Raw genomic sequence first — 13,045 nt, forward strand, 5'->3', positions numbered from 1 at the left:
TCTCTCTCTCTCTCTCTCTCTCTCTCTCTCTCTCTCTCTCTCTCTGCAGCTGGAGCAGAAGCTGCTGAAAACGGCCAAGGAGAAGATGGAGCAGCTGAGTAGAGCGTTCATCTGTTCATCTTGGTCTACACGACATGCGTGTGAGCTTGACCTAGCCTTGTCGACCATGCATGTTGTTTACCTGACATCCTATAGTTTAATGTACTGACTATTAGTTTTTCATAGTTCAGACTGATGATGGGTTCTTGGTTTAGTAGTGATCCTAGGTTACTGAGCCGCTACACTGTCTCTGTGCATATGTTTACCCTGCTTTTTATTGTCTTGTATGTCACCAGGAGAGGGCACCCCTCCAGACACACGCTTCATCGAGGACGGTGTGTGTGAGCTGCTGAAGACGCGGCGCGTGCTGAAGTGCTCCTACCCGTACGGCTTCTTCCTGCAGCAGGGAAGCACGCAGAAGGAGATCTTTGAGCTCATGCAGGTACATGAAGGAGATCTTTGAGCTCATGCAGGTACATGAAGGAGATCTTTGAGCTCATGCAGGTACGGTACATGAAGGAGATCTTTGAGCTCATGCAGGTACATGAAGGAGATCTTTGAGCTCATGCAGGTACGGTACGCTACAGCAGGGTTCCCCAATAGGCGGCCTGCGGGCCATTTGCGGCCCGCGGGGGTTACTGTCTGGCCCCCAACAAACCCAGTAATAATGGTTGTATAAGAGCAGCAACAACACTAGTATATTGTCGTTGTCGGGTGGAATCCTCGTATCTCCAAATGTGTACGTTCTTTCGCAAAGGCTTTCATACAAGGCTGTCGCACAAACGTAGTGAAAACAGCAGATCTACAAGCACACAACGCCTCACGGTTCGAGTCGTTGTGTGCTTGTAGATCGGCTGTTTTCACTAGTTTAAATCATTTTTAAAATGATAAATGCAAAACGAACGGTTTTGGACATATGCCTACAAGATTTTCTTCCGACAACAACGATATCTGAACTGTCACTGGAGTAGTGGGAACGCCACCGCTGCCCCCTGCAATGTTGTTGCCCTCGGCTTGGCACCCTAGACATAATTCGGCCCTTGGGGAAAACTAATTGGGGAACCCTGCGCTACAGTAACAGTACGTGCACACCCGTCTGTCTTGAGTTATACTTGTACACATTAGTGTTATGTAGAAGTGCAGGGGTTCTCAAACTGCTAGAGGCCAGCTTGCTTCTATAAAACATGTGACTTCCAAAGGGAATGAATTGGATGCCGTTTTCCCCCCGCCTCCCCCAAGGGCACGCGAGAGGCTTTTGCTTCCGATGTCTGTCGGAGGCCTATGGAGTTCTTGACATTAAAAAGTAGCAGTACCACAGCTGATCATAGAGACATAGGTCTTTCAGAAAACTGTTAGGATTTCTAGGGATAGAACACACCTGTTATACAGTGAATATAACCTTATGCCCTCAGGACCACGGTACACAGTACCTGGGTTGATGGCGAGGGCTTCCAGGACATTTGTCCCTACAAGTATAGGGCTTCTGAACAAACAAGCCCCATCTCAGTTCCGCACATAGAAATGTTATGACTGGTAGCCTATTCTCGTTTTGTATCATGTTGGCAGTGAATTGTGAGTTCTGTCTTGTCATTCATGTATTGTGTGTTATGTGTTGTGATTGTGTGTCCTGATGACTGCTTGGTGCAAAAAGAATTTCCGCAAGGACAAATAAAGCATCTATCTATGTAGAAGATTTTTGTTGAATGGACCTCAGGTCTTAACACATCGGGTGCCCGGATGTATGACGTGTGTGTGTTGCTGGTGCCCATGGCAACGCGTCATTCTACCTACCGGCGAGAGTACTGGCGAGAAAAGTAATCCGAGTAAATGTAATCGGAGTATATCCTGTTTATTTCGCGAAAATCTTTTCTTTCAGTCAGGACCGTTTTTTATCATTTCTAAGCCACATTGTTTGTGTTATGGCAGGTAGAAGAGGCTGCCGTTTTGAAATGAAAGTGATTTAAAAGCTAGATTAGGAGAAAACCAGGTTTTTGTGCAGCCGTTAGACAGGAAGTCAACGAGACACACAGCGCGTCCGGATGACGTAATTGCGCGCTGCATGTTGGGAAATGGAGTTTGTTTCATCACCGCGGCAGCCAAGTGCAGTAGCTACAGTACAGTATAGTTTACTGTAAAACGCGTCAAACGCGTCGTGGGCCTCCAGCGACATCAAAGAGATTGACTAGTAGACACCTCGTGGGCACCCGGTGAGTTAATGACCCCTTGTTGTGTCCTGGTCCAGACGGACCTGGAGATGGTGGTGGAGGACCTGGCCCAGAAGGTCAACCGTCCGTACCTGCGGACGCCGCGTCACAAGATCATCAGCGCCGCGCGCCTGGTGCAGCAGAAGAGACAGGAGTTCCTGGCCTCGGTGGCGCGCGGTGTGGCCCCCAACGACTCCCCTGAGGCCCCCCGCAGGAAGTATATACTCATTACACTCACATTACATACACTACATACTGTACATACCCGCGGTGTGGCCCCCAACGACTCCCCCGAGGCCCCCCGCAGGAAGTATGTACTCATTACACTCACACTACATATATACCCGAGGTGTGGCCCCCAGCGACTCCCCTGAGGCCCCCCGTAGGAAGTATGTACTCATTACACTCACACTACATATATACCCACGGTGTGGCCCCCAACGACTCCCCGGAGGCCCCCCATAGGAAGTATGTACTCATTATCACGATTATTGTGACAAAAGACACAGCAGGTTATGATATTATCACAATAATCAAAATATCCCCAACATCCATTTGCCAAAAAAATAGCAGATCTACAAGCTCACTACGTAAAATAATGATGAAATAATCCTTTTGGCCATTGTCAGACTGACTTTGTTTACATCCCTTATCAATCCATATAAAAGAATAGAAGAGGGATGTAAACAAAGTCAGCTCGACAATGGCCAAAATGATTATTTTATCATTATTTTATGCTTTTTGTGGTCATTTTTGAATAGAAACACATATATGAAGCTCAATCTTTTTTATAAAATATTTTCGAAACATTATTTTTATTTTAGCGCCCGTTTTTCAAGAAAAAGTTGACTATAGCTCCTTTAAATCTCCACGATACGTTTATCATGATAAACGATAATAACGATTATCGTCCCATCCCTACACACACTACAAACACAAACACAGGTGTTTCATCCCTACACCAGTGGTTCTCAAAGTGGGGTCCGGGAACTCCCAGGGGTCCCTTGAGGAGGGTCCATGGGGTCCCCAGCATAATCTCTTTGCTGAAAATAGTCGATCTATAAGACCACAACGCCTTGTGTCGTCGCGACATATTTATGAGCTTGTACATCTGCTATTTTTGCTGAATGCTTGACTGGATGGTTTTCAGCTGCACAGCACCTGTATTTGTCAGTAAAGTCAACATTGTGTCATAATAGCTTTGGTATTCAGAATTAACTACTTCTTTTTTTTTTTTTTTTACATTTTTATCCCATGATTTTGCAACCCATTTTTCACCCATTGCCAAATATCTACTGTAATCCTGGGCTCTGCTCTCCTTCTGCCAACCTGGGGAGAGCAACAGACTGACCTCATGCTTCCTTCATTGCATGAGGAGTCCAAGCCGCTTCTTTTCACCTGACGGGGGAGTTTCCCCGGTTGGACGTACTGTAGCGTGTGGAAGGAACACTTTATTCCAACCAGTTCCTTTCCCCTCCATCAGGCGCCCTGGTTAGCCAGAGGGAGGCAAGACATTTAACTACTCAATCAACTACAGAAAATCAGTTTGAGACGTAGTATTCAACTCTGCAGAGCCCCAATTCCTTCCCACTGAAACTCATATATTTTTAGTACTGGAGGTGGTCGTGTTCAAGCGACTCCCGATGGAGCTAGCATAGTGAGGTAAAATAAGGTGATAACAGTTAAATATATCAGCTGAACCACGTCTGTCTGTGTGTAGCTCTGTAAGTACATATTGTTGTTTCTGTTTGTCTGTAGTTTCCCTGGAGGATCATGGGATTGGGAGTACCTGGGCTTCGCCTCTCCGGAGGTAAGACTCGTGCACACATACAGTACGCACATGCATACACTAACAGCTACAGACTCCCCTCCCTTCATGCTAAGCTGGCCTACGCTGTTCCCTAAACATCCAGCAGGTGTCGTGCATGAGTGACGTGCGTCACCCCCTGTCCCTGCTGATTGCATGTGGTTTAACCAGCAGCCCTGTGGCTCTGATATATTCAGACTAAACTCACTTGGAAAGGAATGTTATTTATTATTCTTGGGTGGAGAAAAGTGTCAGGGGTGATGTGTGATAGGAAAGTATCAGCAAGAATGAGAGGGAAGGTGTACAAGACGGTGGTGAGACCAGCTATTTTGTACGGTCTAGAGACAGTCACACTGAGGAAAAGACAGGAAGCAGAGCTGGAGGTAGCAGAGACTAAGGTGCCGACTACACGGAGCTGGATATTTCTGAAGCTAGACATTTTTTGTGCTGTTGGGGCTCGCAGCCACACAAAGCTGGATATTTCGGCCGTGAAACTGGATATTTTTAAAACCGGATAAATAAGTGAAGACATAGTGAAGTGGAGTGGAGGGGAGTGGAGGTGGAGGTCTGGGGAATCAGATTATTTTAGACCTAGATATCTTTGTCGTGTGGACCTAGATAGTTTTCTATGTGGATATCTAAAAAACCGGGATATATGAAATATCCAGCTCCGTGTAGCCGGCACCTAAAAGGTTGAGGTTCTCTCTGGGAGTAACAAGGATGGATAGGATCAGGAAAGAGGTGCATTAGAGGGACAGTGCATGACAGATGTTTTGGAGATAAAGCCAGAGAGGCCAAACTGGTTTGGGCATGTACAGAGGAGGGACAGTGAGTCCGAAGTTAGCCTGTTAGTTCCAACCTCAGCATCCTTATAAGGATGCTGAGGTTGGAACTAACAGGCAGGAAGGACCAAAGAGGAGATTTATGGATGTTGCGAACGAGGACATGAAGTTAAACGGTGTGAAAGAAGAGGAGGCAGAGGACAGGGTGAGATGGAGGCAGAAGAGATCCAGTAGAACTAAAAGACAAGTCATTTTATGTTTGGTTGCACTCGAGTTTTGCACTCTGAAAATAGCAGATCTGCAAGTGAGCTGGTAGATCTGCTATTTTCAGCATGCAACCAAGTGTAAAATCAGGCATTTCACCGCCATCAAGGCCTGGCAAAATACATTGTTGTCGACAAAATCAACTGTAGATCTACTAAAATCATATGATATTTAGTCCACTGAAATTTTAATCAAAAGACTATGACTAAAACTAAATCTAAATTTCAAAATCAACACTGGTGCGATGAAGGGTCATTGAATAAAACATTATTAAGGTTTAATTAATTAGGCTCTGCTTATGTGTGTTAAGATGCTGGCACGACACTCAGTGCTGGGGGACGGAGAGCAGAGAGACAGACACACACAGGTAACACACACGCACACACACACACGCACGCGCGCACACACACACACACACACACACACACACACACACACACACACACACACACACACACACACACGAAATGCATCAAAAGTGTTTTGCCAGCAGAATAACATTACAGTAGAAACACTTAGAATCGCAGGTCTGGGGATGCAGTTATTACCAGGGGCGTACCCAGGAATGAGAGTCAGGGTAGGCGAGATGCCAGCTGAAATGCCAGCGAAGTGCCACCCAAAATGCCAGTAACCCCCCCCCCCCCCCCCCCCCCCCTAAAATGTTTTTTTTTAAATAATAATTATTTATTTAAAAATAAATTATAATAATCACACATTTTAAAATAGTTATAATAAAAACAATATTCAAGTAGGCCTATATTCAATGTAAGGGACAGGTCGAAAATGCCATGACCCCTCCTAAAATCTAAGTTTATGCCTAAGGGAGGGGTCGTTTTTTATTGAGGGGTGTTACTGGAGGAAAATAGGGGAGGGTCATGCTATTTTAATTTCAGTCCTAGGGAGGGTCTGCTGATTTCACTTTGAATTCAAGGGAGGGTCATGCAATTTTTCAAAAGCAAACAATGGCTCCAGAGGTACAGGCACTTATGCAACCATTGTCAACAGCCTTCTGCTTCATTTAATGACAAACCCTGGGTGCCATCCCTGGAAATGCCCCACAGTCACTGCAGTTAGTGTGAATGAACTGAAGTGACTGTGTTTATACTACAATGTATTTTCCTAAAACAATGGAGAGCTGTGTAAGGCAGAAACAATGGTTGTCAGAACTGTATCCCCCCTCCCTAAAGTAAAAAGTGAAAAGGTGCTAAAAAGAATTAACGACCGCTCGTTGAATTATAAAATTGGCATTTTATAAAAGGGCTTATACATTTTCTCCAGTAACACCCCTCAATAAAAAACGACCCCTCCCTAACCTCAAAGTGAGAAAATAAAATGAACATTTTGGAATTTGGCTGCCATAAATAAAATTTGAACCAGTGAACCAGCAGGAACATTAGACTGAGAGTCAAATGACGAACTATGGGTTGCATATCTACTGTAAAAAGGCTGTGAGATATTCGTGTAATGCTTGTCATCCAGGATGGAGAATAAAATAGGAAAATCCCAGTTGTCCAATGTCTTTTAGCATGAGGGAAAGTATATAGGCCTATGATATAGTCATAGACTACAGAGCAGTGGTGTAAAGTAACTAAGTACTTTTACTTAAGTACTGTACTTAAGTACAGTTTTGTGGTATTTCTACTTTACATGAGTATTTCCAATTTTCAATACTTTCACTTCTACTCCACTACATCTCGGATCCAAATATTGTACTTTTAATCCATTACATTTATTTGTAAACTTTTGTTAGTAGTTACAATTTGAAGATATAAATTATGACATTATAAAACATTTAGGCTACATTAACCAATTTAGCCCTATTTTATACCTTGGCTATTTGAAAATAGAATATCTACAAGCTCACAATGAGTCATGATGGACACGCTGTGAGCTTGTAGATCTGCTATTTTCAAACGTATTGTACTTTAACTTTTGGTACTTCAAGTAGGCCTATATTTTGATGCCAATACTTTCATACTTTTACTCAAGTACATTTTGAATTCCAGGCTATTGCCAGTAAGTATTGATACTTTTACTTAAGTAAAGAATGTAAGTACTTTTTCCACCACTGCAACAGAGAAAACAAAGTTACACACATGTAGACAATGACAATCATGCAGCAAAATCAGTGGCAATGTGCATTTTCCATCATTAAACTCCAGCCCCAGCTCCAGCTGACTGCATGGTGTTGAAAACTACTCGGTCAAATCCAAGCAACACTCTAGTGAATTTCAGAGGACAGTAGCCTAGCTTTCAGGTAGAGGTGATGGCCATGAGAACAAAAGGCAAGCCGAAATTAATTTACATCTCAATGAAGGACTTGATTAGTTGAAGTAGTCGCCTTCCGCATACCAGTGAATGGGCAAGGAACGGGTTGAGCAACATTATGTCGGTAAGCTGGGCTTTTGGGGGGGGGTTCATTTGTATTGTTAGACAGGATCAAAAATAAATAAAAGGCGAGCGCCTTTTCGCCTTAATGAGCCGTCCGCGCCTGGTTATTACAGTATGAGAAATACAACAGTGCAAAATGTCACTTGATAAACCAATACGTACTGTATAACACGGTAAATGGTGCATTTATATACTGTAGCGCTTTTATCCAAGGCGCTTTACATAGATTGTGCATTACATTCACCCATTCACACACACATTCATACACCGATGGCAGAGGAAACCATGCAAGGCACCAACCTGCTCATCAGGAGCAACTAGGCGTTCAGAGTCTTGCTCAAGGACACTTCGACATTAACCCTCATGCTCTAATGACGGTTTCTCTACCCCTGAGCTATGCCACCCCAGTATATTATATATATTGTATATATCAGTGCAGCCCCGGCTGTGTGCGTGCCGTGCTACTAGGGTTACCAACCGTCCCGTAAAATACGAGATCGTCCCGTTTTGGAAACTAAAAGACATGTCCCGTATTGAACTGATATGGGACGCTCTTTGTCCTGCATTTTAAGGTTGGGGGATAAATATGAATGACGGGATGATTTAATTGAGAAATGACAGTGATTCTGCCTGTCAGTGAGCTTCCACTCTGCTCTCCTCTGAGACAAGTGCTGCATCCCATTGCTGTGAGAGGCGCTGCGCTGTTTGTAGGCAGGCTCATTAACACAGTGTTGCTAAGAAACAGGCTCCGCCCCCTACACCAATCCCTTCCCATGGTCTGTAGGTTCAGTCCACAAGTTGCCTGCGAGACACGAGTGTGTGCGAGCGAGCATATGACAGTACTCGGCTCAGAACATTGTTTAATGTCTTTAAAAAAAAACGTGTGACAGAAGATTGTGTACAAACAGATTAGACATGAATCCATGATAGGTGATGGCCTAAACAACAAGGTGAAAAAGCAGGAAAGCAAGCAGAAAATAAGCCATGGGATGGTATTCCTGGGAGCATTACAGTAGTCTTGTCTGCCAACTAAAGCGACCCCAGACTGGCTGGTATGTGAAATAACATAAGCATGCGTTGATTTTGTTTTTAAAACCTAATGGTTATTACTGTATGCCATTGCCAATATTATTAAACTCGTGTTGGGTAACCAGAGAGTGGGCACATGAGAACCAGGTAGACCTATGCTATATGTTATGGAAAATTAAGAGAAATAAAATATAGGACTACACTACATGATTTTAATAGGTTAGGTGGCCCAAAGACAACCAAATTAATATTGTGAAAGGAAAAATATGATTTAATATAGGAAAATACCAGTTTTAGCTAACTTTATAACCAAAAATACCCGATTTTTCAGGCAAGTTTCATTAGGAAGTGTACCGTATTTGAAACTCTGGGAGTTGGCAACCCTACGTGCTACGGACGTCTCTTGCGAGCTTTGCTAAGCTGACCCTGCACTGCAGCATGCGCCGCTTAAGATGCAAAAACACCCACATTATGGAGAAGAGACTGAGGTCTTGTTTTTATGTTATGTTCACTGGTGGCTAACGCTAAGTTGTTGTTATGCTAGCGTTGACTTCCTGTATGTTTTATGCTAGTAGTACACTGACTTCCTGTATGTTTTATGCTAGTAGTACACTGACTTCCTCTATGTTTTATGCTAGTAGTACACTGACTTCCTGTATGTTTTATGCTAGTAGTACACTGACTTCCTGTATGTTTTATGCTAGGAGTACGCTGACTTCCAGTACCGCCGCAGACACCGGCAGCGTCGTCTTCACAGCGTCCACAGCAACAGCAACACTCCAGAGACCAGCAGGAGAGCCGACAGCACAGGTACAGTACCCGAGCAGCAGTAAAATACGTGGAATTATAGCATATAACAGGTAGTTCCGATGATACAATGTCCCATCATGCAACAGCACATGTAATAAGTCTGAGACAGCCCTTTGCCCTTGGGCTCAACCTTCTTCCAGGAAAAGGTATCTGGACTGAATTTCCACAGATCATTGAAGGTCTGGTTGCAGCCACGACCACCAAAAATGTACAGCTCTTCATTGTAGGCAAAGGCTGAATGAGACGTGCATTCTTCTGGTAGCAGCTGTACAGAAGGTGTGCTCAGTCAGCTGTTGGTCTCAAACACTGATGTTGTTGTAGTGGCCCTGGTAACCTTTGCCCCCAAATACAAAGATGTTTTTTTCTGATGATGGTGGCAGAGTGACGTGATACAGCAGGTAATAGAGGGCCTCTGGTGTTAACTGATGTCAAATGCATAAAGCACGTTGTCGCACACCCTATTTGCAAAAGCAAAATATCGTACCGTTTTGGCTTTGTATCGTATCGTATCGTTTTAAAATGTGGTAATCGGTATCGAATGGTTTTGCAATGCAAATAATTGATTGTATGGAAACTAAATATTTGTGCCTTGTATTTGGTAATTTTAAGAGGGAAAATGAAAAAGAGGGGTCTAATTACCTTTCCATTCCATATAGCTACTCTTGGTCTATTGATAAATGTGTGTAATCTCTGTGTTCATGTCAAGGTGGGTTTGTGTTGAAATATAATGTCCATCTTTGCTAGATAATCACAGCGTTTATTCCATAATAATAGATTTATTACACGTTTTACACAGATTTCATTTCTTTGCTAAATAGTTACTATATTGATTTAAAATCATTGAATCGAATCGTATCGTATCGCCGTGAATGAACCAATATCGTTCATGTATCGTATCGTTAACCATGTATCGTGATGCGTATCATATCGCTGTTAAAATGTATTGTTACACCCCTAGTTAAAGCAGTTCTAGTCTAAAACGACACAGTTAAGGCTGAGCCTCAATGTGTTGTGTTATTGCTGTGTGATTGCAGAAGGTTCTATCATTGTGTTGTGTTATTGCTGTGTGATTGCAGAAGGTTCTATCATTGTGTTGTCTCTGTGTGACTGCAGAAGGTTCTATCATTGTGTTGTCTCTGTGTGATTGCAGACGGCCCAGAGAGGAGCGAGGGCCGGCGGCGAGCGGCGCTGTCCTCCCTGGACGAAGACGACCCCAACATCCTGCTGGCCATCCAGCTGTCTCTGCAGGAGTCCCGCCGGGACCGCCAGGCGGACGCAGACAGGTACGCAACCAGGGGAAGCTTATGCTGTATGACCTACAGTAGGGCCCATTGATTCACTCTGAAATAAGGAGCCGAGTTTATTCCGGTTTAGGAGGGCTCCCCGAACAGGCATTTTATCACGCAGCCACTGTTCTGTGGAATGCCCTCTTCCCTCCAGCCCTGAAGTGTCTAAATTCCCTTGCAAGATTTGAGAACAAGGTTAATACCTTAATACTAACTGGTCTTAGTTATATCCTTACCCCGGATGGCATAATTTGCACTGATCTTTCTCCTTGAGTACTACCTCTTGTCTGATATGTATATTATATTATATGTTTATGTATAATCTCAAATCAATCAATCACATCAATCGATCAAATCTCTCTCAATGTTCTTTGGTTGTTTGCATTGCATATAGAGTAGTGAAGTGTGACGTAATTTACACATCCTACCTGGTTCGCGGTTTTCTTCCCCCATTCTTAATTCCCATAGAACTTTTTCATATCGCGTCATATAAGAACTGTGTCCCAATTATAAACACATTATCTCAGCGGTTTGACTCATGGATATGAAGAATCAACTGATGGTGAGAAAACTCTAATGTTACAGTCGCCGAATTAGTTACATTTTCGCTAGAAACAGGCTTTATAAAATATGACTGACTGACTATCATAAACCACACAGAGCCACCTCGCCGACAATATCGCAAAGACAGTTTGTTTATTTTTGGACCGCAATGCTTATATGAGAGGATTTTAAGATGACTCGATGTTATTCTCCATAGAGAATGACTTCATTGGAACCGGGGGATGAGCGAGTCACGCCATGACTTTGTTACTCTATAGTGTATTTGTTTCATGTCCAAAGTGGGCCACAATGGAAACAAGCTTCGTCCACATTGGCCATTTCAGGAATTGACGTCATTGTTGCAATGTATTTTATATCTGTCAATAAAGTATTCTATCTATCTATAGAGACAGAGCCACGGACGGAAGACCGGAGACAGAGAGAGCGGCGGACCTGGGCGACCCCTCCTCGCGCTCCCCCGCCGCGTCGGGGGCTAGGCGCCCCTCCTCCTCCTTCCTGGAGCCCCCCCGCCCCCCGGCCAGGACAGACTCCTCCCCGCAGCCCCCCGTGCCTCCCCCTCCTCCCCCCGTCCCCTGCCACCGCCTCCCCCTGCCTCCCCCGCCTCCCCCTGCCTCACCGCCGAGCTGCTGAAGCTGGGCGACAGCCTGATGAGGCTGGGCGACATCACCACCCCGTACCAGCTCGACGCCAACATGCCCGCGCCATACCACCTCGATGCCAACATCACCCCCCCTTACCACTTGGACGCCAACATCGGTGCGCCGTAGAATCCGCGGGTCGCCCGGCGGCGACCGCCCGCGAACCCGACGGCTGCTCTGGCGTCGCTGCCAAGCTGGAAGAAGAGGGAGCCGGCGGCTCCGGCTCGTACGCCCCGCGACACACGCCTCCTCCAGCTCCTCCTCGCGCCACCGGAGCCTCCCCGCTCCACCTCACCCCTCGCCCCCCTCCCACCCAGCTGTGCCTCCCGTCCCGGGAGCGGGAGCTGGAGGGGGACGAGGAGGAGGACGAGGTGCCGCTGTCTCCGGTCATCCCGCCGGGCGGCGCCTTCACGCCCAGCGACCCCCAGAGCCTGGAGCCTCTGGACCCCGAGGCCTCGGCACAGCTGCTGGACAACATCATGGCCTGGTTCAGCCAGAACATCACGGCCCAGAACAGCCCCCAGAGCCTGGCCCTCATTCCCCCCTCGTCCCACCAGAACAGCCCCAAGAGCCTGGCCCTCATCCCCCCCTCGTCCCACCAGAACAGCCCCCAGAGCCTGGCCCTCATCCCCCCCTCGTCCCACCAGAACAGCCCCCAGAGCCTGGCCCTCATCCCCCCCTCGTCCCACCAGAACAGCCCCCAGAGCCTGGCCCTCATCCCCCAGAGCAACCACCACCGGGAGTCCCCCGACGAGTGCTGGGACCAGGGGGGCCAGGGCTGTGACTCCTCCGCCGCGGCCCCGGAAGGCGACTCTGGAACGATGCCCGCTGAACCCGCCCAGCCCGCCCCGGAGCCTCCGCTGGCGCCCGGGCACGAGGTTCACGAGGAGGGGGAGGTGGAGGAGTGCTGCGCGGAGGCGGGCGGCGCGGTGGAGCTGGCGCTGGATGCAGCCGACTGGACTCACGCCGCCTCCACACTCTCCTCACTCGCTCGCACACGGCCAGGGAGACGACGCCGACGCACGGGACGACGCAAGGGACGAGCGGGGCGACGAGACACACCTCACACACCACCACCAGCAGCACCACCCTCAGCCGGACGAGGACCAATCACCAGAGGAGGAGGAGTGGCTGGAGCAGGAGGAGTGGGTGGAGCAAGTACATTTGGTGTGATCGCCCAAAGTCCAGTGGTTCTCAACCTGTGGGTCCCCCCAGATGATTAACTTAATGT

At 46.5% G+C, this 13,045-nt stretch overlaps 1 pseudogene across 1 annotated transcript in view; it reads left to right on the top strand.

Annotated features, from left to right (window-relative positions):
• Positions 1-11,806, top strand: part of LOC308292799 (ankyrin repeat and IBR domain-containing protein 1-like) — a 30,099-nt pseudogene extending 18,293 nt beyond the window's left edge. Inside the window, exons 9-15 of the transcript in view lie at positions 50-140; positions 336-481; positions 2,282-2,460; positions 4,002-4,053; positions 9,221-9,326; positions 10,477-10,609; positions 11,563-11,806. The product of the transcript in view is annotated as an ankyrin repeat and IBR domain-containing protein 1-like (transcript). The remainder of the gene's footprint in view (positions 1-49; positions 141-335; positions 482-2,281; positions 2,461-4,001; positions 4,054-9,220; positions 9,327-10,476; positions 10,610-11,562) is intronic.
• The last annotated feature ends 1,239 nt before the right edge of the window (positions 11,807-13,045 follow it).

The sequence above is a fragment of the Nannobrachium achirus genome (assembly GCF_963921795.1).
Source record: "Nannobrachium achirus genome assembly, chromosome: 10".
Lineage (NCBI taxonomy): Eukaryota > Metazoa > Chordata > Actinopteri > Myctophiformes > Myctophidae > Nannobrachium > Nannobrachium achirus.